Source organism: Monodelphis domestica, chromosome 1, assembly GCF_027887165.1.
Source record: "Monodelphis domestica isolate mMonDom1 chromosome 1, mMonDom1.pri, whole genome shotgun sequence".
NCBI classification, from domain to species: domain Eukaryota; kingdom Metazoa; phylum Chordata; class Mammalia; order Didelphimorphia; family Didelphidae; genus Monodelphis; species Monodelphis domestica.
In genome coordinates, this window is record NC_077227.1 from 22,266,007 (window position 1) to 22,292,693 (window position 26,687).

A 26,687-nucleotide genomic window follows, 5' to 3' on the forward strand; every position below is an offset into this window, starting at 1 on the left:
CAAAATATGTTAGACACCCTGGATTCTCCTATTCTTTCTACTTAAGCCAATTTGTAATGTGGGCTTCCCTCAAATATTGTCTAGAAAGGTTTACTTCTTCCCTTCCCATCATTGTCATCAAGAGGATATACTGACTTTATGCATCAAATATCTCCAAAGGCGTCTTTTAGGAATGAAAATAGGCCTTGTTGATGTCAGTAGACAAGTTCTTTGAAGAATCTTCTTCAATGGCAGCAGGTTTTTGAGATTGGATAGCTATATGAGCCTACGTATGAACACTACATTTTTGACAAATAAAATGCTAGGAAATGCTCAAGAAAATATTCAGACATGATTACTTATTTATATCATGACCCCCTTAAAACTCTGTATCAACTTCCATCTCATGTCAGAGACTTTTTTTTTTAACTCTTAAACCTTCCATCTTGGATGTACTACTGTGTGGTGGGTTCCAAGGCATAGAAGTGATGAAGGCTAGACAATGGAGGTTCGTTGACTTGCTTAGGATCATACAGCTAGGAAGTTATCTGAGGCCAGATTTGAGCTCAGGACCTCCAATCTCTAGGCATAGCTCTTAATCCATTGAGCCACCCAATTGCCCCATAGACTTCTTACTGGTTGCATTTTGAAGACTCCTTAGTTCTTTGGATTAGATAACAGTTGTGCGCTCTTGGGTTCCCCATTCTCTGGACTCCACTTTCCTCATCTGAAAAATGAAGGAGTTGGACCAGATTATCTCCAAGAATCCTCCAACATCTCAATCTCCAATTCTAAAATCTTAAATCTCCGAAGAAGCCCATATCTGAACAATAAGGCTTGGCTGTGAACCTTGTCAGGACAGAAACATCTTTTTCATCAGCCCTTCTCTTCTCTATGTAGCTGGAGACACAGTCTCTCCCCCCATTGCCCTTTGTGGACAGAAATCTCCTATCACGAAAGAGAGGCAGATACCAAGGGAACCTTTCTGATCGCAAGTTTTTTAACCTAAAAAGAGACTTTTGGATATGCTGTGATAATTTGGGTTTTTCACATTCACACAGAGTACTTATATGGTACCAAAGAGATTTAGCTGAAAAAAAAAACATGAAAAACAATGGCAAGTATATTCATCTCATCTCCTGAAATCCAACCTCGTTTGAGAAAATGGGAATGTCTCACATATTGTGCCCATACAGCGAAGGGTAGCACGATATGACAGAAAGTCCCCTGCAGCTAGAGGCTGAAGAGATGACTTTGAAGCCTTCTTGGCCTCCTGGAGTGAGTCTGACTCTTTAGGTAGCAGTTCTTGCATTTGTAATATGAGGCTATGCAACTGGGTGATACCCATAAATAATGCCTTGCTTCTATGATCATGGAGGGTGGCGATGTCTCGTGGTCTGTAGGAGCGCCAGAGGGGCTAGTAAGCATGCCTACAATTCATGACCCAATTACAGAGCATGTCATTAAACGGATGGTGAGCATCTCCATCAGGGCACAATACAGGGTACAAATATTTATGAAATACCTCCATTATTAGGCGCTAATGATGCCATTACAAAAAGGCAACTATTCCTGTCCTCAAGGAGGTTACGTTCTGCACCAGAGATCACAAAGGCTCAGAATGACTCCGTCAGCTCTCAGATATGATCCTGAACACCTAACTGGAAAAGAATACATCAAGGGAAGAGAACTAAAAATATGACGATTAATGAATTTATAAAATATGATCTTAGCAAAGAAACTACGACGGTATGTACAACCTCCCCAAATTAAACTGGCCCAATCGGATGGATGTCAGAGTTGTAAGCATAATTCAATGTTACAAAAATTACTATAATTCATCATCTAAACAATGAAAAATATAATAAATGCAGGAAAGGCCTTTGACAAAATAGAGCCTCATATTTTGGGTAACATTTTTTTGTAAAAACTTCCAATAGTCATAGCTAGGAAATGGCCTCTAAGTGTTTAAAAATTAAAGCTAGTGTCTCTTATCTATAGCAGTGAAATACTAATAGTTTTTTTTTTCAATAAAATGTAGGGATAGAGCAAGAATTACCCATATCTGCCATCATTTGATGGAATCCTAGAAATGCTAGCTGGAATAATAAGGTAAGGAAGAAATTAAAGGTATAAACTAACAAGAGTGACAAGATCATCCATATTTGCAGATGCTCTGATAATTTGCTTAAAAAACTCACAACAGGAGTGGGAGGGTAGATAGGTAGCACAGTAGACAGAGTAGCTGGTCTGGGGTTGGGAAGACATGGGTTCGAATCTAGTCTTTCAAGCTGTGTATCCCTGGGTAAGTCACTTAGCCCTAAGTGCTTAGCCTTTACTCCTTTTTTCCCTTGGAATCGATACTTAGTATTGATTCTGAGATGGAAGGAAAATGTTTAAAACCAAGAACAAAAAACTGGAACATCAACAAAAGAACTAGTCAAAGAAATCCATAGGCTCATTAAAGAAGTAAAAGACAAAATAAATGTACAAAATGATCATTCTGCAGATTAAGATGAAGCTTTAGATACAATTACCCTCAATTTTAGCAAGGGATCTCACAGAGGCTCAGCACCTATTGTTGTAGAAAAGCCAGACAATAGCACAGTTGGATGAATTTCTAACTTGTTAGAGGACCATGTTCCAAGGATTGTGACTCATTTTTTGTCACCTGAGAAGGAAATTTCCAAGGGAGACCCCAGTGGATTTGTGCTTAGCCCACCTAGAACCAAGGAACGTTATTATCGGCGACTTGAATAAAGGCTTAGCTAGCACGCCCATCAACTTTTCAGGTGGCATAAAAGCCAAGAGAGAGAACTTCCATATTTAATGTCAGAGTCAGGATCCAAAAAGAAATGGATGCTAGAGCCTCCAGCTGACTCAAATAAGATAACATTTTATAGGAATGAGTGTGACATCTCATATTTCGGTTGAGAAAAATCAACTTTACAAGTATGAGAAAAATGTGGGAAACTCCATCTGTATGGAGTTTAGTGGATTGAAAGCTATGAGTCCATCATGGGATATAGCAGCCAGTGTGAGGCAACAGAAAGACTTGAGTTCAAATGCTGCCTTAGACCTTTACTAAGCAGGTATCCCAAAACAAATGACAATCTCAATTTCCTTGACTGTAAAATGGGAATAATGAATCTCTCAGGCACCAAATGAGAGAAGATGTATAAATCCCTTCTCCAAGCTTCAGGTACCATGCATATAGTAGAGCTTCTGAGCTCATATTTTTAGTGGAAAGCATGACCTCAAGGTCATGCTACATGATTAAGAGTTTAAGGAAGGTTATTTCAGCTGGAGAAGAGAAGATTTCTGGAGGACAAGATAGCTGTCTGCAAATATCTGAGATGCTATCTCCTACTCTTGTTATGCTTGCTCCAAAGAGAAGGACTAGGAACAATGGTTTCAGGATGCACAGAGGCAGATTTCAGCTCCCAATGATAAGAAATATTTGGAAGTGGAATGGACTCTTTCAGGAGGTATTGGGTTCTTGCTCCCTGGAGGCTTTTGTGCAAAGACTGGGTGAGTTCTTCTAGTGGTAGAAATCTGGGTTCAGGTCTGAAGTGGACCAGATAACTTTGGGATTTCTGTCCAGATTGGAGGTTCTGTGTTGACATGGCCATAAGGCATGTCATGATATGGTGATCATATTTGTTGATGACTGGTACGGTCATCATAAAAAAATTAAATTTAAAAATTGGATTAAAGAGTAGTGGGAACCAGCAGTTGCTAGCCAAGGTACCTGATTCTTCTCTCTGGCTTTTCTCTTTCTTAATGAATCTGCATGACAGCAGGCAAGTTACAACCCTTCTAGGGTTTCCCTGAAGAACCATCAGGAGACCTGCTTGCCAGAAAAAGGGGGAAAGACCAGAGGAGGTGACTTTCATGAAGGTGTTTGGAAAGGCAGAGAGCATCCTCCCAAAGCATGGCATGATCAATTCGAAAGAGCCCCTGAGAAACTGGGGAGCACTTCATGTCCTTGAGAAGCCAACATCAGGGACATCAAAGCTGTTCTTTGCTTTTGCCCCTTGGCTTATATATTGTTTTGGAAAGCAGTTAAATGAAAAGACTTAGTATGCCCCCTGGCATAATGGCAAGCTTCTGGTAATAAGATGTGAAACTTTAAAAAGGGATCATATAGAACTGAGTTGAAGGGGTCCCAAAGGTCTTTGTAAGTCACTTGGACAGTCATAGAAACTTCACCTCTCCTGATTGATAACTGTTAACCTGAAGCCAGATGTGGCAGCAAACAGTGGGCATCTCTATGGCTGCTCCCAGGTCAAGGGAACCATGTGATTGCCTGAAATGGGACAGACACATTAAGGATATAACTTTAGAAATGCCTTTAGACTGGAGCTAACAGAAGACTGGGGGAGTGGGGAGAAATACAGTGTTTTATTTATTTTTTCATTAAATTTTCCATTTTATTGTGAACTTAATCATGAACAAACACAAATATTCCAAGACATAAAAATTGATTAAAAAAGAGGATTGTATATAAAATCTTGACCTTTTATATGCACTTTGTTTTAGAAAAAAGTATATATTAGATGTAAACAGACATCATTGAATTGCCCTGTTTATATGTGGCCCCCTCAAAATGTTTCATTTTCCTCTGCATGTTTGTTAAAATGTTTTATTGATGATCTTTTATTCCACGGTCTGACACAGAGTAGATAATCAATAAACATGTATTTCTTTCTTCTTTTCTTCCCCTCCCTCCCTCCTCTCTCTGTGTCTCTCTCTGTGTGTCTCTCTGCCTCTCTTTCTCTCTCTGTGTGTCTCTGTCTCTCTCTGTGTGTCTCTGTCTCTCTCTTTCTCCCTCTGTCTCTGTCTCTCTGTCTCTCTCTTTCTCTCTGTCTCTCTCTGTCTCTGTCTCTCTGTCTCTGTCTGTCTGTCTGTCTCTCTCTCTCTTTTTCTCTCCCTACACCCTGGCACTTGATATTTGATAGCAAGGGCAAACCATTGAACATTTCTGAGCCTCAATTTGCTCATCTGTATAGTGGTGCAGATAAACAGCAAATGAGATAGTATTCTAAGTGTTAAGCAAATAGTCACTATTATGGTTCTTAGAAATATCTTTGAGTCTTTTAGTGATCATAAATCACAGTTAGTTATTATAATAGCTAAATTTTACATAGGTTCTGTGCTGTTTTACAAATATTATTTATTTGATTCTCATGAAAACCCTGGGAGGTAGGTGCTATTCTGATTCCAACTTTACAGTTGAGAAAACCAAAACGAACAAAGATTTAGTGACTTGATCAGGCCATACAGCTAGTAAGCATCTGAGGTGGAATTTGAACTCAAGTCCTCCTGACTGCTGACCCACCATCCATCTTCTATCCACCATGCCATCTATCTGCTTCTGTGTAAAGTTTAAGAGTTTTTTTCTTCATAAGACAGCTGTTGCTAAAGCATGTATTCATTTTGTTCAGTGATTTTTCAGTCATGTTTGATTCTTCCTGACCCCATTTGGGTTTTTCTTGGTATAGATATTGAAATAGTTTGTCATTTTCTTCTCCAGCTCATTATAAAGATAAGGAAACTGAGGCAAATAGGGTTAAGTGACTTGTCCAGGATCACACAACTAGTAACTATCTGAGGCTGGATTTGAACTCATTAAGAAGAGTCTTCCTGACTCCAGAGCCGGCACCCTGTGGACAATGGCACCACGTAGCTGCCCCATGTATTGGTCTCTCCAATCTAACCCACCACAGATTGATTAAGCATCATTTGCTAAAAAGCCTGGTGCCATTTACATAGAGAGATTGTTTCTACCCAGTGTAGAATTCTTGAAGGATGGATTCCAACACTGAAATCCTGATTCTACTGCTATTTCCAAACCATATCAGTGTTTCCCTTGATTGGCCAGCCTCTTTTAGGCTTCTTCTTTCTGTCTCAGGTCAGAAGTAAGCAGAAACGTAGACCCGGTTTGTCTCCATAGGGAGTAAGGAAGAGGGTGGGCTGGCAGGAATGGAACTATTACCAGCCCTTCTTTGTGCATTCATGCACGCCGAACACTCTTGTTTTCTTCCCAGTTTCTTCTTTGTGTTGGGAGCCAGCTGAGAGTATGGCAAGAGCAATAGAGGAGTCCAGACCACTCCTAGCTCACACGGGGGTTTTGTTCATGTATAGGTCAGTTGTTTTGAACTCAGATCACATTTTCACATAAATAATGCTCTCCTAGATAGTTGGGTTCTCAGGCTAAGCCACAAAATCCCTACAACGTGGCTGAAATGCTATAAATTTGTAATGAAAACTAGTCAGAAATGATATTCTTGCCATGCTGGTAATTAAACAAAACAGAGAAACAAAATGGAATAAGAAATCATTTTCCTCCCTTGAAAGCTGGGGCTCAGGGAGAAATAAGCTGAATCAAAGGAGGAGGAGGAGGAGGAGGAGGAGGAGGAGGAGGCAGATGGAGCCTTTTTTTTTGGATGGCCTAGAAGGAGCGCATATTTGAGCTTCGGAGTGTGATGGCACTGGTTCCTTTGGGCCAATTTCCTTTTCAGAGAGAGAGAAAAAAAAGAAATGTTTAAGCTAACTAGAGAAGAGCTTAGGGGAGAGGAAAAATAGGGAAGGGTTTAAAGAGGAAGCCAGCCTATATTTGTGACAAGTGTGTCCCCCTCCCCACCCTAATTAATGTAGTTAACAAGATGCTTGGTGCTCTGATACCTTTAACAAGTGAGAGGAACTCTTTGAGTTGCAGAACTAATCAATCAAAGGTGTAAACTAGTGTGAACAATTCCTAGGCACCTCTATGGAATCAATCAATCCCTGGCATAAATGAGGTGTGAACAAGCCTTTAATCAGGTTGGGAGGAGTGAAGTGCTTCCAACCATTGGATGAAATCAGACCAGAATATATTAGAGATTCTTTGGGATTGTGGGAAAGAATTAGACACACCTCTGGGCCTATCGGGGAGGTTTCCAGCTGGTGTCACTCAAGCTTCGGGAGTCCTTTGAGAAGGGAGACCCTTGTGCTCTTAGCCAGAAGGCAGTGAAGGTTTGTGGAGGGAGAGCTGAGTCTCTCTCCACCCCCCTACATCAGCCAGTGGACTCCCTGTAACGTGGAAAGGTCAGGAGATTTGGACGTAAAATCTCGGTTGGTGGAGATGTCCTCAGACTAGCAGCAACATCTACATTGAGAATTAAAAAGCTGTGCTAAGGACAAAGAACTTGAACCCTCAGAGCCCACCTACTTGGCTAGGTGGAGTAGACCAGCCCTAAAGGGAAGGTGATGGGAATTCCCCAGAGGAAGCTAAGAACTGCCCACTATCGGAAGCCATGAGCTCTCTAGGTTGGAATCCATTTTCTTCAGGGACTTCCCATATGTGAAGGTGGGCTCCAATTTGGGGGGATGTATTACATTAACTTGTTGCTTTATTACCTTGAAAGCTAATTAACTCACACTGCTGCCTTTTGCCTTCCTCTATTTCCCTAGGATTAAACATGGTGCCTGGCACATAGTAGATACTCAATAAACTGAATAACTGATAATCAAAAGGAGATATACAGAATGAGGGCTAGTGAGTAATAGGGCTAGAAAGTCCTCATCTCCCTCAATAAATAATTGTCTTCTGGAGTATGGATCCATTAATTAAAGTGGCAGCTGGGTAAGTGGATGAGAGGCAGCGACATATTTGAAAAATAAATTACTTGGTGTGGAATTAACCAAACTGTAGAATAGGAAAGACAGAGAAAAAGGAGGGAAATTGGACCACACACAGAAGGGCAAAATTTCCCTACTCATTGATGAAGGAAGAAGAAAAGCTGTGGTAGAAAGAGTTATGGGATCAATACATTGCCCAGAGCACATAGTAGGGATACTCTACTTACTCTGATAGTCTGTGAACTCTTTCTCTTGGAGATAAATCAAAATCCATTCATACCATCTCATCTCATAAGATTCTTAGCCACATTTTCCCAAAGATCCTTTTTGGAGTTGATTCCACACAGTGGAGGTCTTCCTCTGATCATTTGATACTTTGTTAGAAGGAACTCATTTCACACAAATTCAACACATGAATTCAGGTATGTGTGATTGACAATGGAAAAAATGAAAGCGGAAAAATACGTAAAACAAACTTTTTAATTACGCGCTAAATCTGCGCCATTTTCCCAAACAGCATAACGTCTCACAGCATGTCACTAGTGGCGCTCATTCTCCCTCTGGGCAGCACAAGGGTGAGTCATTACATTGTTTTGCATCAAGCATTAGTTCTGCATTAGTCTTTGTCCAGAGTTCTTTGCTTGTAACAAATCGTGTCCAAGGCAAGGTGGTGCTTCTTTTTGTTTCATTGATGCAATTTAGTTATTAATAATGGCCCCAAAGAACAAGAGTAGTGATGCTGATAACTCTGATGAGCCCAAGAAAAGCCATAAAGTGCCCAGGTATGTTCATATAGGAAATACTTATTAAATACTGGGCAAGGCTTTTATGCATGATTTTTATCTTATCTAAAGGGTCTTGGACTATCTTGTTTGAGTAAGACGAGATCCTACTATATAGCACTTGACTGCCCGTTATCACTTCCTCTGGCTACATGACTAACTCCACCACCTTTTCTGCTCATACATATATTTCTTGAAGTTTTTCAATTAACAGGCATTTCTTTGTTTTCCCTCCTGTATCCCTCTCCATTGAATAAAACTAAAAATTAAACCGTTGCAATAAATCTATCTAGTCAAAACCAAATTCCCACATTGACTTCACCCAAAATTTATGTGCCTTGACTTTCTCTCTTAGGGTTGATTAGAGAAGAGAGAGCAGATGCTTTCTGCATCCTGAGTCTATCACCTCTCTGTCCAGGTGTCTACACTGTCCTTCTTTCACTGGTCCTCTGGTCTGATCATGAAAGCTTTTATGCCATTTCTTTGTGAAAGGCATCCTTGGCAATATCCATCAACTTATGATGGATACCTTAAAATCATCTGATTGTTTGGGCCTCTGGCAACTTTAATTCTCTTTTGAACATATCGCTCCATGATTGCATAAATAATAACAATACTTTACATTTCTGTAGTGCTTTTCAATTGACAGAATGCTCTATGAAGAAGGCAACAGCAAATTTTATTCCTGTTTTATAGATAAAGTTATTTATAAATTTTCATATAAATTTATATAAATTTATAAATATTTATATTTATATAATAAATATTTATATATATATTTTATATATATATATATTTATTTATATATATAAATATATATATTTACTTATATATATATTATATATATATATTTATATAATAAAATTATAAATATTTATAAATAACATAAAATACCCATGGAGTATTGGCAAGTATATTAGACAAAGTACAATCTATGACTTACTTTCCCCATTAAACAAACTGGAATAAAAGTACTAATGTTATCCATTTTGAATACTTGTTACTAGCACGACTGTAGGCAAGCATCTCAATTCAGTTTCTTTATCTGTAAAATCGGGACAATAATAGAATCTATCTCATTTTTTTTGGAAGATCAAATGAAATAATAATCAATGTAAGAGTAAATCTGATTTGAAAATTTCTAAGACCTATATAAATATCATCGGTAGTAGTAGTAGTAGTAGTAGTAGTAGTAGTAGTAGTAGTAGTAGTAGTAGTAGTAGTAGTAGTAGTATTGGTAGTGGTACTGGTAGTAGTAGTGGAAATGATAGTGATAGTAGAATTAGAAGTAGAAATAACAGTATCTCACAGTGTTATTGTGAGGCCTAAATGAGATAATGTATAGAAAACATTTTGACACTTTAAACCTTAGGATAGATTCCTTGACTTTTTCTCATAGTGTACTTGAGAGAGAGACAGAGACAGAGATAGAGAGACAGATACAGAGAGAGACAGAGATGGAGAGACAGAGAGATAGAGATAGAGACAGAGACAGAGAGAGAGAGAATGATCTTACATTAAGAACTCTATGTGACTGATTTTACTTAAGATGTCCTAAATGAAACTGGTGTAAGAATTTAAAATTTAGGTTTTATGCTAAATATGAGAATTCTAAAGTAATATAGGGGTCACCAATTTAAAAATATTATAGCTTAAGTCAAAATGACTTTTATCTGCTTTATTTACAAAGAGGTGCAAAGCGTGAAAGTGGAAAAATGTAACAAGGTAGATAATTTCCTAGCCTACCACTTTAAGTGCTGCTCCTGTGTCAGGCTCAGCCCTGACTGGGCTTGATAATCTTTAGTCAGAGTTCCACCAATGTAGCCTCCTCCAAAGCCAAGATAGGCATCTCTAGAACCAATCTCTCCAGAAGCCAGGAAAGGAAGGCCAGTTACTCATGCAGCAAGCCAATGCAGGATCCAGGGAAAGAGTCTCCTCCTTCAGTTCAGCTCACTGACCCAAGGTCTCCAAAGAAGAACTCCAAAGGAGAAGAATTTCAAAGGAGAAGACCAAAGGAGAAGTCTTCCAAAGAAGAAGTCCAAAGGAGAAGTCCCTTGGACAGGAAATTCAGGATGTTTTATAATCCTTTTTCCATGTCATTTCCTGTCCCTTTCTCACTTTACAGGAACCAATTGCAGACTTTCAATTTGCCTAGCACTGTCCAAGGGGGGGGGGGCAGTAACCTTTGGAGGTGTGAGCTTACTCTAGTAAATGACTTGTGAATTCTCTTACTTAGTGTTAAGTAGGGGTGCTTGAAGTTCTTGATTTGTTTAGCTAAAAATTGGCAAGGAGAGAAGTAATCCTATCTTCACACTGGAGAAATGGGTGGACATGTAGTAGCCAGTTAATAATGCCAATGATTTTCATTGTAATACGTGCCCTGAACATAATGGCATTTGTTATTAGACATACATGTCACTTAGCATGTTTCTCTTTATATTTATATCCTACATGGCTACATTTCAGGTTACTCTTTTTGCTTTGTAGCTCTGTTAGTTAGTGTTCATTAATTTTGCCATTTGCCCAATCAGGCTGCCCAGTGGGGCTGCCATTTTTGTGATTTCTATGATTATTAACTTTTGTTTTATGGACATTCATACGTATTGTGAAATCTGTGTGCGATATATTCTGAATGTGGTTTAGACCTTGAAGCAAGTTGCCAGGCGATGCTGTGCATTGTGTTGTTGTGGATATCGCTGCTGTCCGCTTGCTGTGCCTGGGCTCTAAGGTGATCTCTTGGGCTGATGGTTAGCTATATTTACTCTGCTCTATACTACAGACGTAGGAGGGGCCGTTGTAGAAGTGTGGGGGCCAGGCATGTCACAGCTGATCTTATGGGGGACTGACACCTGGGGAGTTGTGCTACAATCCTCTGGCATGGCTTGGGCTGGTTATAAAGATCTTGACTCTGGTATTTCTTCCAAGCTTGGGAAGAGAGAAAGCTAGTCCTAGATTAGAAGGAGAGGCCTCCCCCCCCCCATCACCATATAATGAGGGTCTTGAAGAGCTCTTCTAGAGGAAGAGTAGAGGGGACAAGGAGAGGAAAAAATGGAAGCAGCTTGACCGCAGCAGCCAATGGTAATGACAGCTGTAGCTCCTTCCTCAGACTCTAGCTTATAAAGGAAACCCATAAAAGATGGCCTCTAAACAGACAAGTGGAGAGATGGATGGCTGTCTTTTTGCTAAATGTGGACTCTCTTTGATAGCTGGAGTTCTAAGAGAAAAACAGAGATAAGGACCTGGAGGTCTCTACCCCAATCCCTTGCCTTGCGGTAGCCGTATGTGATCAGCGCCTGTTTCTAATTGTGTCGCTTTAATTAATTCTGTTGAACATTGTACTTGACAGATCCAATTTATTTCTCAAAAATACTTGTGAGTGACCCTGTCTGTATATTTGCTGGTGTCCCTCGGTGGCAGGAGGGTGCGGGACAGATCTGGGAGTTACACGGAAGAGGGGGAGTTTTCCCAACACAAGTCTGGGATCTTGCTCTCCCTGCCAGGTCCATTCTTTGTTCTCCAACCATGAGGCATAATCGCAGACCATTCTATAACTGCATTTTCAAGGGAAGAATTATCATGAAGCCGGGTCATTTCTAGATCTCTCACCAGGCTAACACAATGACCTAGGATTGCACCAGAAAAGGGAAAACTTACCAACAAAGAACTGGTGCTTTGGATAGTGACCATGAAATGCTAAGAAAAATCTCTGTATGGAGGGCAGCAGGAAGGGTAAAGAGAACAGTCAAGAAGAGCTTGAGAGGAAAAGCAGAAAGGAAAGAAAGAGGAATAAAGAATAAAGAAAGAGAAGAAAAAGTAGTAGCAAGTGGCATTTTTATAGTGCTTTGATGACTGAAAGAAAAAAGCATTTATTGACGAATCTGTGTCATGCGCCATATACTTTGCCATTATCTTCTACTATTCTTATTGCTATATAACGTACATTTTATATATAACAATAGTCTAACTGGGCAATGGGTGTGAGGGTTATAATACTCTTCTTTTAGCCACAGAGAATACTTCCCAGGGTGCAACTGTTAATGACTGAGGAACCTAAGAGTTGCTGACCCTTCCTAGTCATGAGGTTGCCTCCAAGGCTGACAGCATCCATCCCAAGATCGCTGTTGAATCACCTATGCTCAGGAAGAAAAGCAAAGCGAAAGAAGATGTCAGAGACCAAGGGCCAGGCTCACATTCACCTAAGTACCACACGGGCTTCTGCATTCTGTCATGTGTGAGCAGAGGAATCTTTCTCCCTATGCCTTATGGGAAGACCCAGGGAGAGAAGAAGAGATCAGGAGTAGAAATTGTTTTTCCTTGTAAGTCCAGTTGGTGGGTCAGTTTCTACCTCGGTATCCTGTAGGAGGATTATTTCCTCCTATCTGAGCAAAGCCCTTCAGCACCGGGCTCAGTTCAGCTTCAGGCACATTCTGTGAAATGTGTTCCAATTCACCCTTCGATACACATAGAATGAAAGAATCTCAGAAATAAAGCAAAACTAAGAACTCATTTAGTCAAATATGTACCTGGGCAAGAACTGCTCTCTACAACATTCATTCATTCATTCATTCATTCATTCATTCATTCATTCACAAATCATTTATTAAGTACTTGTTATGTGCCAGGCAATCCTGGCCATTCCATTCCTAGTAATAATAATAATAATTTCATACCTTGCGAATCTTGAATTCTAAGTACTTCATTAGTGGTTATAAAAGTCTCTTTGATGACCTCCAGTTAGGGAAAGCCTACTACTTAAGCATTAGAATCATAGTTCTAGAGTGAGAAGAGACCTCAGAGGTCATCTAATCCATCATCTAATTGCTACAGATGAGGAAACTGAGGTTAAGATCCAGAGAATTTAAGAGATCTTACCAAAGTTAAATGGGTAGGAAGTACTAGAAATGGGTACTTGAACCTCAGTGCTGAGCTTTTGAACTGAATTCTGAGTTTCTGAACTGAGAATCTGAACTTTCCTAATACACAATGGTAGATGGGAAAGTTTTGTTCCTATTATATAGGTTTGGGATCATTATATAAGTTCCCACAGATCTCAGAAGCAAAAGGACCTTAGAGATGATCTATTGCATCAAACCTTTTCATTTTACAGATGAGGAAATTAAAATCTAGAGAGGGGGAATATTAGCTGTCAGAAGAGCAAATTCTTTTATCCTCTGAGCTTAAGGAGTGCAATGCAGACGTTAGACTTTTTGCCCAAGTCTCTGTTATTGTTCCTCTAAGCCAAGTTGACTCCAAAGAAGTGGAAGAAGAGATGACAAGTTAGCGTCCTAGACTGGCCATCAACTCAATGTCCTGAGCAGTGACCTGGGCTACCATCAACTTACCAAGGGTCTTCCAACAAATCAGTTTCTCTTCATGTCTGTTGCCTCATTAATAAATATCGGTGTTCAGTGCTGCATGCTCATGGAACCCAGGGCGTCCCAGGTCTTATGGGGCACATCTGATTTTGAGAAAAAGAAGGGATAATTTTAGCAAGACTGGTGAAAAGGGGAACCTTTCTCAGAGTCTGTGCCCGAGTTTTCAGATTAGAAAATAGCCTCCATTAGTTAACTAATTAAATTAGTGCAGGATTAATTCATGTACAGGATTGACTCTGTAGCACAAGAGAATGAGCAGTGGACTTGGAGAACTGGGTTCAAATCTAGGGTTTTCTGCTTTCAAGCTGTGGTGTCACAAGTCATTTAAGCTCCATAGTCCTCATTTTCCTCATCTCTAAAACAAAGGGATCAGATTTGATTGCTTTTAAATTTTCTTCCCATTCTATGCCTATGATTATATGGAAAATGAAAGCCTGTGATTCAGTTTTGATAGGGAATTCCTGGCATGGAAATTATTTCTATCAATACTGATCAACACTTCTCTATAACCTATACTCTTAGGCACATAGATATTAAGTAACTTTCCCAGGACCCAACAGCCAGTAGCAGTCAGAGGAAAGATTTGAACCCAGGTCTTCTGGATGCTAAGATTGGCTCTCCTTCTATTATGTCATAATATCCCTCTCCTGAATAGGGTCTTCATATTCTAAAACATAGCTAACATTTATGTAATGCTTTAAAATTCATAAATATTTTTCATCTGTGTTTATACTTTATTCTAATTACAGACCTAGGAGGTTGGGGTTATTATTGACATTTTACAGATGAACCTCAAAGTGGGGAAATGACTTGCCCATGGTCACATTGCTAGCAAGTGCCAGAGGCAAGATTTTTATACTGGGTTCCCTGATACCAAATATAGAGCTAAGTCCTCTATGGCATGTGACCTCATCCCTTTTATCTATTCTTCATATGACTTACTGTGAAATGTGAAAATTGTATCCCACAAATGATCATAATTATCGCCATCTTCATCATCATTCTGGGACTATATAATTAACCTCTCAGGGATAAACTGCAAATGTTTCTTCTGGTTCTTCTCTTTTTAGGTGTCCTTTAATGCACTGACCCTTCCCTGGGGCACCATTTAATACATTTGTGGTTTTTTATTTGCTAGTTTGTTTGTTTTTTCTCTACTAGCTTCATCTGGCATCTGGGCACAGCCATTCTTTCCTTTCATTATCTTCATCTGCTTTGTAGCTGCTGCCCTAATCTTGGTTTCCACTCTATGGAAAAAAGATGGCCCTCCCAGGATAAACTCTTTAATTTTAATCTCACCACCATGCTGTTAACTTGACCCTCCTCTCTCATGTATTTGGAGAGCTTGAAGGCAGAGCTCCAAGTTCCTCCCAATACCTTCCTTTATAGAGGGCAGAACCTGAACTCAACTCACTCAACTTTCCATCTTCCACTTGCTTGGCTTCAACTTCACAGAACAAGATGTCTCTGAGCTGCATGTACTCTGGTATTTGGCTTTCACTCTACTCTCCTGCCTCTTTTTCTGGTTTGTCTTCCCCTTTAGAGTATAAGCTTGTTGCAGGCAGGGATTTTAAAATTGTTTTCTTTTTATTTATTAGTATTAATTATTATTTTAAATTTTTTATCCATTTTTCTTTTTATTAATTATATCCCTAGCACCTAGCACAGTGTCTGCCACATTGTAGGCACTTAATTCACATTTAATCATTGGGTTGGATTTTTTTTCTGCTATTAAAACTTCTGGTCTTTGTTAGCATTTTCTTTTGGTATTAGCCCCTTGGACATTTGCCATCCTTCACTTGATCCTGCAGGAAGCATTTATTAGGTTCCAGGCACTGTGCTAAGCCCTCTCCTCAATCTCGTACCCATCAAGACCTCCATCTTCTGTTGAGTGAGAAATTCACACCGTCTATCAGCTTCCAGGAATAACATGTCCCCTCGTGTGTCAGAAGACTCGGGTTTTTGTACCCGTTTCTGCCACTCCCCTTGAGTTGTTCACCTGCCCAGAAATGGGCCTTCCTGCTTACTGCCCAGGAGGAATTGTTCCTATGAATCTCTAGCCAGCTCACCAATGGATCTATATATTTTCCCGGGAGAGCCCGAGAAGGGCTCACTAAATAAAATCCTTTTCCATCCATCAGTGGGTGTTAGGAAGATGTATGGCTGCTATCTGAGGCTCTGTCACTATGTTATTTTCTGTGTTCCTCTCACATCTCAAATATAAAAATACAGCCTGTCAGTGTAAGTGTGATATGGGGCATTGTTCGGAGAGGTTCTGTAAAATCATACTGTGCTCTAGGATTCATCATCTCGCCAGCCTAATCATTTCATAGCACCGTCTAAACAAAACTGTTAGGGCCCCTGGGAGGAGATGTTCTAGGATTGAGGTCAACTTAGTGGGGATTTAAAAACCCTGGGAGGAAGGGAATCAGAGAGAATCAGTGCCCTTCCTTCCTCGTCCCCTGCCCCCAGTTCCCTTGTTACTGCCTCTTTTTCAGAAAGTTGTTTATTCACTAATTATTCTCTCCCAAACCCTCTGCCCTGACATTCTGCCAGAGAGGTTGGGAGGGCTCGTTAATCAGAATTCTCTCTTTCCAGCTCACCTGTCACCGCTGAAACTCCTTCCAATGCATTGACATCGATTAATATTTAATGATTGAATTGAAAAAAAATATCTATTGGTTCAGCACTTTTTATTTCTCCTTCATTAAAAAAAAAAACCCTACAAAACTTAGATTGGCCTCTGCTTGACTTGGGTTCGATTTCTGATGACACAAATGAGTTTCGTGGGCATGCTGAGAAAACTGTGTGACCTTTCTCTGGGAGATATAGTCCAGGGGAAAGAGTCTCCGGAGATCTGGGGCTTAATCTTGCCCCTTCGGTACCCAGGTTCCTCTCTTTTGTCCAATAAACAAGTGGGTTAGATATTGGCAAAGTCTCTTTTAGTTCTCCTATTCCAAGAGAAGACATGTTCATTTTCTTCACAATTTGAGCCACTTTGGGGGATGAATTCTTCCCAGAGTTCAGCTCCAAGCCACTAGGAGGTCCTTTGATAATAGCAGAGTTCAAGGCTCGAGTCTTATCTAAATCTGACCCCTCTCCCAGGACCTAGCATAGCGTTTCTGCAAAGCATCATGGCACTCTCCTCAAGACTCCTGCTTCTCTATAATGATAACAGCTCACGTTTCTATAGGGCTGACTCCATATATATATATATATATATATATATATATATATATATATATATATATATATATATATATATATATATATTTTTTTTTTTTTTTATAGTACTTACTAGGCAAGGCATTAGCAAAGTACTTTCCAATTATTATCTCATTTGCTCCTTCCAACAAGCGTGGGAGGAGGCATTATTATCATCCCCATTTGTTCAGTGTTTGCTTATCTCCGTTGTTCGGTCTTTGAAGGAATTGTGTCCAGTTTTGACACACACATGGGAGACACCTTGTTGAGGAAAACCTCTACAGTGATGTTTTGATCTGCTGAATGAAACGTATTTTTACAGGAAACAAACAAAAAGCACCGTGGGATATCCCAGTCTTTGCTTCTTTCAGGCACTGGTGTTATATTAAATAGGTGGTCGCCAGTAGAATGAAACTGATTAACGGTGTGGCTTTCCCCTTGTAATATCCTCATCACACAGGTTCTTCATGCATGTGAGGATTATTATTTTTTTAAATAAATGACAAAGACGTTCAGTCGTTATGGACGCCCTTCCTAATCCCTTAATTCTGCTATTTGGCCCACATCTTTGGTATCTTGCCCTCATTGGCTATCCGAACTGGGTTCTAAAATGCTTGTTAAGGCTCTGTGGCTGGGTGCTTTGGAAAATATTGGTTGCCTTGGAAAGGACAGTTTCAGTCGAGCAATAGGAGCAAAATTTAGATGGCAAGGAATTGGGGAGCAAGGGGGCAAGGAGGGAGAGGAGGCAAGAAATTTTGCTACTTTGGGGAGAAATTTTCCCCTAAAAAGGGGAGAAAGAGGGCAAGTGACTTGTGGAGAGCTGGAAGGAGCAGACACTTTTGTTTTTAAGTGACACAAGCCATATTTGTGGTAGATTGGGTTGGAGCCAGTGTAGAGATGGAGGAGGGGAGCTTGATGATTCAAGGGAGAAAGGGGTAATTGATGGAGTCTAATCTGCAAAATGAAAGGCTTTCAAAGGATGATCTATCTTTATGCCCTCATCTCAGTCTAAGAACCACTGTTGTTATGTTTCCTTTGAAGTCACTATGGTGTGTATGTATCTTTATTATTCAAATTCACCTCTTTCAGAAGGGTTTTTCCTCATCAGCCCTGGACAGTGGTCTAGCCTGAAAGATATTCTGAATGACAGGTCTGCGTCAATCTGTTTATGGGTGCCGGCCATCACGTATACCTCGAAATCAAAAGGATTACTGTGTTTAGCTTTCAAACTAAAAGGAGTTGGGCTTAGGGAAGCAGATAATGATTCTAAGACCCCCTAAAAGACTCAGAATCATGTACAACTTAATCCAGCTCCTAGGGGGAGAAAACCAGCTTGCCTTTGATCCTGTGAACTTGGAAAGGATGGCTCCCTGGGAAGATATTAAAGGGGGTCCTGGATGCCCAGTGTTTATTTTGGGCTGCATGCCCATTGTTTCTAGGCACAGCTGCCTCGAGTAGTTAAAATATTTTATTTGACAGGGAAAACAAAAATTTTAAGAGTGCCTTTGGCCTACTTGGAGCACTGTCTGAAAGGGGAGTGTTGTGAGTTTGGGTGTTTGGGTTTTTTTTTTTTTGACACCAGAAGACAGTGGGCATCATTAATAAGCACAGCTGCTATTTCTCCGAATCATACAGTCACAAGAGCTCAGAGCTAGAAGGGACTTTGGTAGTCATCAAGAAAAACCCACATCTAGAAAGAAATTGACTCAACCACACCATCATCCATAATCAATTGGGCATAAACTCTTTGAAGGTGGATCTGATCTCCTTTCGCTACTAGGATCCTCAATACCTAGTATAGTAGAAATGCTTGTTGATGCCTAATTGATTGAGGTAGGTGCCATTATTATCTGTATTTTACATAGCTCAGAGATAGCAAGACTTGCCTAGGGTTACACAGCCACTAAGTGTGAAAGGCAAGAGTCAAATGCAATTCCCTAAGCCTCCCACTTTTTTAATTACATGTAACCTCCGGATGACATTGAAGACTTCCAATGAGGGGCAGCCCATTCCACTTTGGAGAGTTATGAGTGTGAGAAAGTTGCTTTCCTCATACCAATCCTAATTTGACTTCTCTGCCATATCCAACAATTACTCTTAGTTCTAGCAAAGACAACTCCTTATTCTTGTGGAAAGAGAAAAATTCCAATCTTTCTTCCATATAATAGCCCTTCAAATATTAGGAGACAAAAATTATTTCTCCCTCATGACTTTTCCCTTCTCTAGGCTAACCATCCCTAATTCTGTCAGCCAATTCACATATGGTACAGAACAAAGATCATTCACCATCTTGGTTGCCCTTCTTTGGACACTTTCCAGTGGCTTGATGGATAGAGTACAAGTCTTGGGACAGTCAGGAATATCCCAAATCCCATCAAGGTCAGGAATACTCTAGGTTACAATCCTATCAATGGTAGGAATATCCTAGGTTCACATACCATCAATATTAGGAAGTCCTGGGTTCAGATCCTACCTCTCATACTACCTGACAGAAGAAAGTCACTTTGCTCCATAGCTTCAGCTCATCATCTATAAACCAGGGAAAATAATATCTGAAGTTGTCATCAATGTCACATAGAATATGTAAAGCACTTTGTGACCTTTAAAGCACTACAAAAATATCAGTTATTATTATTCCCTGATGATGATCAGAAATGAAAAAAACATTCCCAATGGGTATGATTTTTTCATATCTACAATCTCAATTAATCTTTCCCGAAACTTCATCAGGTTATTCACTTAAAAGATGCAAATAACTAAAGCATTTCTCCCCAAAATGCTTTGGGAGAAACATGGTGCAATGGAAAGAATACTCTACTAAAGTCAAAAGAAATCTTGGGTCCAAATCCTGGCTCTGATGCTTACTCCCTGGGTGGTCTTGGGCAAGTCATTTAAACCCTTTGAGCCTCAGTTCCCTCCTTGATCAACTGAAGGGGCTCGACTTGATGACTTCGAATGTCCCTTCCAACTCCAATTATATGATCCACCGAAAATCCCAAAGAAATGGTCCATTCTGCAGCAAACAGTTTCCCCTAAAATTCACATCCGCTCAAAGTGATGGTGGCTGATAAATGGTACCTCTTCTCCATCCCTACCGCCTTCAAAATGCAGTTGTTAGGAATACAAAGGAGCTTCCCAGAGTACAACTGCAGTTTTGCTGCATTAAACCTGAAGACTGGCTTTTAGACGAGCAAACAGCCTGTAATAGTGTTTGTACTGCATAGCAAGCCTCTCCGTGCCTGCCAGCCACAGGGATGGATTTACATAGATTGACTCACTCCGGCATATGAGTAACGATCAATTTTCTTGATCTATTCTAGTCTGTCAATCTGGGCTTTCAGGCCCGAACGAAGAGCCGTCGCTGTCAGCCAGAGATGGAGTTTCCTAGGCTTACGTGAGCTCTTAAAAATCTCTTTTCTACTTAATTAAAAGATACATGCAGTGGGAGACAGAGAGCACCAGCCAGGCTAGTCACGTAGGAGCAGGATTCACTGTGTACACAGACAAGTTCCCGAAAGAATTACGAAACATGACTAGATAAATCAGGAGCTGACATAATGCTTCTGAAGGTAAGACTTTTAAAAGTCACTTTTATTAATAGGAAAACCAAAAAAGGTAGAGCCAACTTAGTGGAACTTATCTACTATTCTCAGTGGAAAACACCCCTTTTCAAGGAAGAATGGAAGACTTTGGGGGTACAAGGGATTGTAGGATAGTCAAGGGATCCTGGGTTAAAAGGTGAAAGGGACTTTCTAGTCTAATCCTCTCCTTTTACACTTCTAGTCTAAAGAAGTTAAGTGAGTTATCCAAGGTCATGCGGCTAATAAATGATAGGCAGGATCCAAATCCAAGACCTCTGAGTCCAAGCCCAATATTTCACAGTTCAATTCAATTCAGCAATTGTTGTCTACTATAATGCGGTGTATGAGAAGACAGTAGTGAAATAGTTCCTGCTCTCAGGCAGCTTTTCTTCTACTGGGATTGGGCAAACGATAGTTGCACAGACAAGTAAATGCAAACTCTATGCCCAGTAAATACAAAGTGATTTTTGTTGGGGGTGGTGGGAGCACTGACAAATGGGGGGGAGTCAAAGGAAGTCTTCTGTAGAGAGCAGCCCTTGAATTCAGTCTTGAAAAAAATCTAGAGATTCCAAGCACTAGAGGTGTGGAAAGAGATTATTTCAAGCAAGATGGAAGTTGGTGTAAAAGGCTCAGGGGATGGAGATGGAGAGTTATGGATGGGGAACAGCAATACGACTTGACTATAGGAAAAAAAATTAAACCCATATTTCCTGTCTATGAATAAGTTCTGAGACAGAAGAGCAGCAAGGGCTAAGCAATTGCGATTAAGTGGATTTCCCAGGATCACATAACTAGGAAGTGTCTGTGGCCAAATTCAAACCCAGGTCTTCCCGACTCTGGTAGTGGCATTCTAGTCACTGTGCTACCTTGCTGCCCCAACTGTAGAGATTTCAGCAATGATTGGTGCATGTTGGGGAATTAAGTGAAATCAGCCTAGAAAGACGGAAAGGATTTCAAAGCAAGCCAGCAGAATTTGTATTCCATTTTAGAGGCATTTGGGACAAGTCATTGAAGTTTATTGGACAGAGGCATGACAGCCAGAGTGAGCTTATATGGAGGGTACATTGGAAGAGAGAGAAGCTGGAGGCAGGAAGACAAGTAGAAGCTCTTGTGATAATGCAGGGATGAGAAAAGGATGTGCATTATCCATCGACCATCATTTATTAAGCATCTCCTATGTGACAGGCACTGTGATGACAAAGACCAAAAAGAAACATTCTCTCCTCAAGGAGATTATACTTTGTTGGGGGAGAAAGAGGACAACAGGGACTCGGACAAGTCTGGAAAAATAGAGACCAAGCAAAATACTTCATGGGAGAATCATTAGAAACTTTGGGGGGAATCAGGGATGGTGCCATTAAGCAGATGACCTAAACATCTTGGAAGGAAACTAAGGATTCTAAGCAGTGGAGATGAGGAGGCAGAGCATTCGACTTGTAGGGATTAGCCTGTGACAAGGAATTGAATTGGGAAATGGGATTCCATTTGTAAGAAATAGACAGGCCAGTATGGTGATATTATAGGATGCAAGAAGAGGGATGATGGAGAATAAACCTGAAAAGGGAGGTTAGAGCAGGCTGTGAATGGCTTTAAACCACAAACAAATGAGTTTATATTTAATCCCAGAATAATAGGGAGTTTAGTGAGGAGGGGGATGAAATGGCTACATATATACATAAAAAATCAAAAAAAATGTCAGCAGCTCTGTGTAGGAGGAATTGGAAAGGTGAGTACTTGAGGCAGGGGACCAATTAGGAGACCAAAACAATATCTAGTTGAGAGGTAATGAGGGACTTAAATATGATGGTCATGGTGTGAGCAGAAAAAAGTAATCAATACAAGAGATGTTGTAATGGTAAAATTTACAAGACTTGGCAATGGAGCTATAAATTTTGGGACAGGAGAGAGTGAGGAATTAAATTGACAAGTGGATAGTAACGGGTCTGGAGTTTGGAAGATTTCAAATCCATCATCGGACATTTACTAGCTACAGAGCAAGTCACTTAACCCTATTTCTCTCAGTTTTCTCATCTGTAAAATGAGCCAGAGAAGGAAATGGGAAACCACTCCAAGTATTCAGACCAAGGAAAATGGGGTCATAAAGAGACTGCTTTGACTGAAACAATTTAACAATTAGAAGTTATGGTTGTGAATTTGGGTGACTTGGACAATGGTGATGCCCTCAACAAAAATAGAGAAACTTGAAAGAGATGGGGGCTTTAGGGGAAAAGAACATGTTCTCTCTCAGAGGTAAATCTGAATTCTCTCTCCAATATCTAGTTCAAAGAATTCATGAGACTTCTAGAATTCAAGAGAAAATACTATGTTTATGTGTATTTATCTATATCTATCTATCTATCTATCTATCTATCTATCTATCTATCTATACATCAATTCATCTATCAGTTCATATATCCATCCATCAATTCATATATCTATCAATTCATCATCATCATCATCATCATCTCTCTCTCTATTTCTCTTTCTCTCTCTCTCTCTCTCTCTCTCTCATCATTTCTGTTGTGATTGACTTTTCATGACTCTGTTAGGGGTTTTCTTGGCAAATATACACTAGAGTGTTTGACATATTTTGTCCAGATCATTTTACAGAGGAGGAGTCTTAGGCAAACAGGGTGTAGTGACTTCTTGCCTAGAGTTGTACATGTGTCCGAGGCCATATTTGAACTCAGGGAGTCTTACTAATATAGGGTCTGGCACTCTATCCACTGTGCCATATAGCTAGACATTTTTTTGTGTGTATATATTTTTATATATACACACACATATTATATATATATACATACATGTGTAACATATATAAAATATTAGTTATATATATTTAATATATAATAGCTATATGTATATAGATATCATCTGTATTACTGATAACAATTAAACCCACTGGAATTGATGAGGTCAACAAATGAGAAAGTTCTGCAAGTCAGAATAAGTTTATCGGAGGCTTAGGATTTATTGCCAACTAATGAGTGTAATACAATGATGATCCCATAAAGGAGACTCCAGAGGGTTCAGACAGGAAAAGGTGAACTCATTTGTCCAGCAGGAGGGGGCAATCAATGGAATGGAAAAAAAAAACAACTATAGAGACCTCAGGAAAGAGAAGGACTGACCCAAGGCCATTCCTGAATCTGGAGAGAACAGCTCTACTTAAATGATGCAATCAGATGACAATGCAAAGGACAGAAAATGAGTGAGATATGAGGAAGTGGAGCAATGAACATTACCTCCTTCTTCTAGAAAGTTGATTATGAAAAGAAAGAGAGAGAGAATGATGGTTGAGCCAGGTTCTTGACTCAAGGAGACATGTTTGGTCAACTGGATAGCAGAAAGAGTGCTGGACTTCAGAGAGAAAATTTTGAGATGTGAGCCATTGTTTTTCCACATGAAGTAAAACCAATGAGAGAGGGAGAGAGAGAGAGAGAGAGAGAGAGAGAGAGAGAGAGAGAGAGAGAGAGAGAGAGAGAGGGAGAGGGAGAGACAGAGAGACAGAGAGACAGACAGAGACAGAGACAGAGACAGAGACAGAGATAGAGAGACAGAGAGAGACAGAGACAGAGACAGAGAGAGACAGAGACAGAGACAGAGAGAGACAGAGTCAGAGACAGAGACTGATAGAGACACAGAGAGAGAGACAGAGACAGAGAGAAAAAGAGAGACAGAAAGAGAGACAGAGAGAGAGAGAGTGAGTGTACACATTTGTGTTGGGCAAGTTGAGTGGATTCAAACATGACTAAAGAACAATCTGGTCTGGTCTCTGCCCTATACGGTGGAGGAGAAACTGATTCTAAAAGAAGAGTTCTAGGTGCCATAGGACCAGTTCTAGAAGTCAATAGTTGCCTTTGAGGATGTGATTTTATTTTTAGGGATGTTGAGTACAATTGTGTCATGGAAAGGGCACTGAATTTGGAACTGGGTTTGAATAGCACCTCCACAATTTACTCACTGTATCATCTTGACAAACTCATTTGATTTCTCTGGTCTTCAATTACCTCATCTGTAAGATGTATGGACTGGACTTAGTGACCGTAAGTTCTTCTTTAGAAATCTATCTCTTTTTAGACTATGATCTAGTTAAACTCTTTCCAAATGAAGCTCTTCTACCCTCAAAATAAATAAGAAACCCTTGATCCTTCTATTACCATCCTGATTAAAGGCCAGAATTCAAAAGGTATCTGATAAAATGTCTAAGGAAAAAATTTCAATATCATTTATCTTCTTTGAATGTCCCATAAAATAAAAATGAGGCTCTGAAACTCTTTTCCTTTTCTAAAAAAAGTCCTTAATATTTTATTTTTTCCAATTACATGTAAAATTCATTTTTATCCTTTTTTAAAAACAATTTTGAGTTCTAAATTCTCTCCCATCTTCCCTCATCTCCCCCTTCATTGAGAAGGCAAGCAATTTTGTAAGGTTTTATACATACATACATATATGTGTGTATGTATATATATATATATATACAGACAAACAGACTCTTTTTCTTTAAAAATTTTCTTATGCACTAAAAAATGAACATTTCAGAATATATAAAAAGAGAGGATTGGTTTTAAAGTATAAATTGCTTTTATGTATTTATTTAAAAACTGTATGTTAAATTGAACATAGCAGTAACATCACCACCCTGTTTATATCCCAGTCTGAATTTATTTCTGCTTTCTTCTGTGTATTCATCTAATTTTTTAATGTCATTTTCAATTTGGGGCTGGGGCGATAGCTCTGTCACTGTTCATGAGCTCAGCACCTCCTCTCCCCATCACCCTCGTCATCTGGCTTACAACCTCAATACCATCCTTAGCTTCCTCACAAACTTACTTACTCCACTCAAGTAACTTGTTTTCTTGAGTTTTTTTCCATTTTATTTCTTTTTTCTAGCTCTGTCACACGACCCAACCACTCCTCTGACTGAGGCTCAGAATTCTCACCTTTCATCTGGCTCCTGCATCAGCTTCTTTAAAAGCTGTTCTTCCTTAAAGATTCTCCCCCACTCCAATCCATGGCACACGTATCTCACCAAAGTGATTGGATCAAATATGAACTCTCTTTGGCATTTAAAGCCCTTCATCAAATGATATCCATCATTATAGAAGGAAGTGACAGAGTCTGAGAACACGCTTCCCTTTATTTCCTTCATGAGTTATTTTTTGGAAGTGTGATTTGTGTCTTCTTTCACAACATGATGAATTTGGAACTATGTATTGCATGACAGCACATGTGGAACCTCTAACCCATTTCCGGCTATCCTGGGGAGAGGAGAAGGGAGGGAGGGAGAGCGGGAAAGAATTTGAGTTGTGAAATGTCAGAAAATCAATGTTTTACTTCTACATGGAATTGGGAAAAATGCAATATAAAATTACTGGGGAAGGATGAAGTCCTCTATCATCTGACCCCTCCCAGCCTACCGCTGTGTACTCTCCAGCAGGACGTGCCTTCTGGGTGTTTTTCGACCCCAGTGCTCCATCTTCTGCCCTGGTCATCCCGCATGCCATAAAAGATTTTCCTTCCTCCTTTAAGCCTTACTACCTTCCATGGCAAGTTTTTTCTTGATCTTCCAAACTGCTAATACACTCCCAGACCAAATGGCCTTGTGACTTTATATTTTGCCATTTTATATTTATCTTATGAATGCATATCGATACACAGATGGCTCAGCCATTGGAATGTAGACTCCTTGAAGACAAGGCTTCTTCCTTTTGTCTTTCTTTAGAATGCCAGTGCTTCATAGTCAGCTACGTTCAATGGGAAGCCTTCAGTAAATCTGGCTGGCTGAAAGGGGGTTTAATTAGCCTCTCAGGCAAGCAGTCAACAAAGAACAGTATTTTTCCAGCACCTACCATGTTGCTATGTTGCTGAGATTAGGAGGGTGGACCTGGTATCACTTATAGGATAATGGGAGAGGGGATATAGATCTGTGAAGATGTGTATATGGAAGGAAGACCAAAGATGAGCTAAGTCGTTTAGTGAGGGAGGCACCAGTAGTTGTGGGCATCAAGAAGGGAGCGAGGTGTTGGGATTGAGTCTGAAAGGAAGAGAGGGATTCCATGAGTCCATGAGATGAAAGGAAAGAGGGAGAGGACTTCAGGCATTGGAGCCAGTCCAAAGAAAGGCACAAAGGCTTTAGAAGA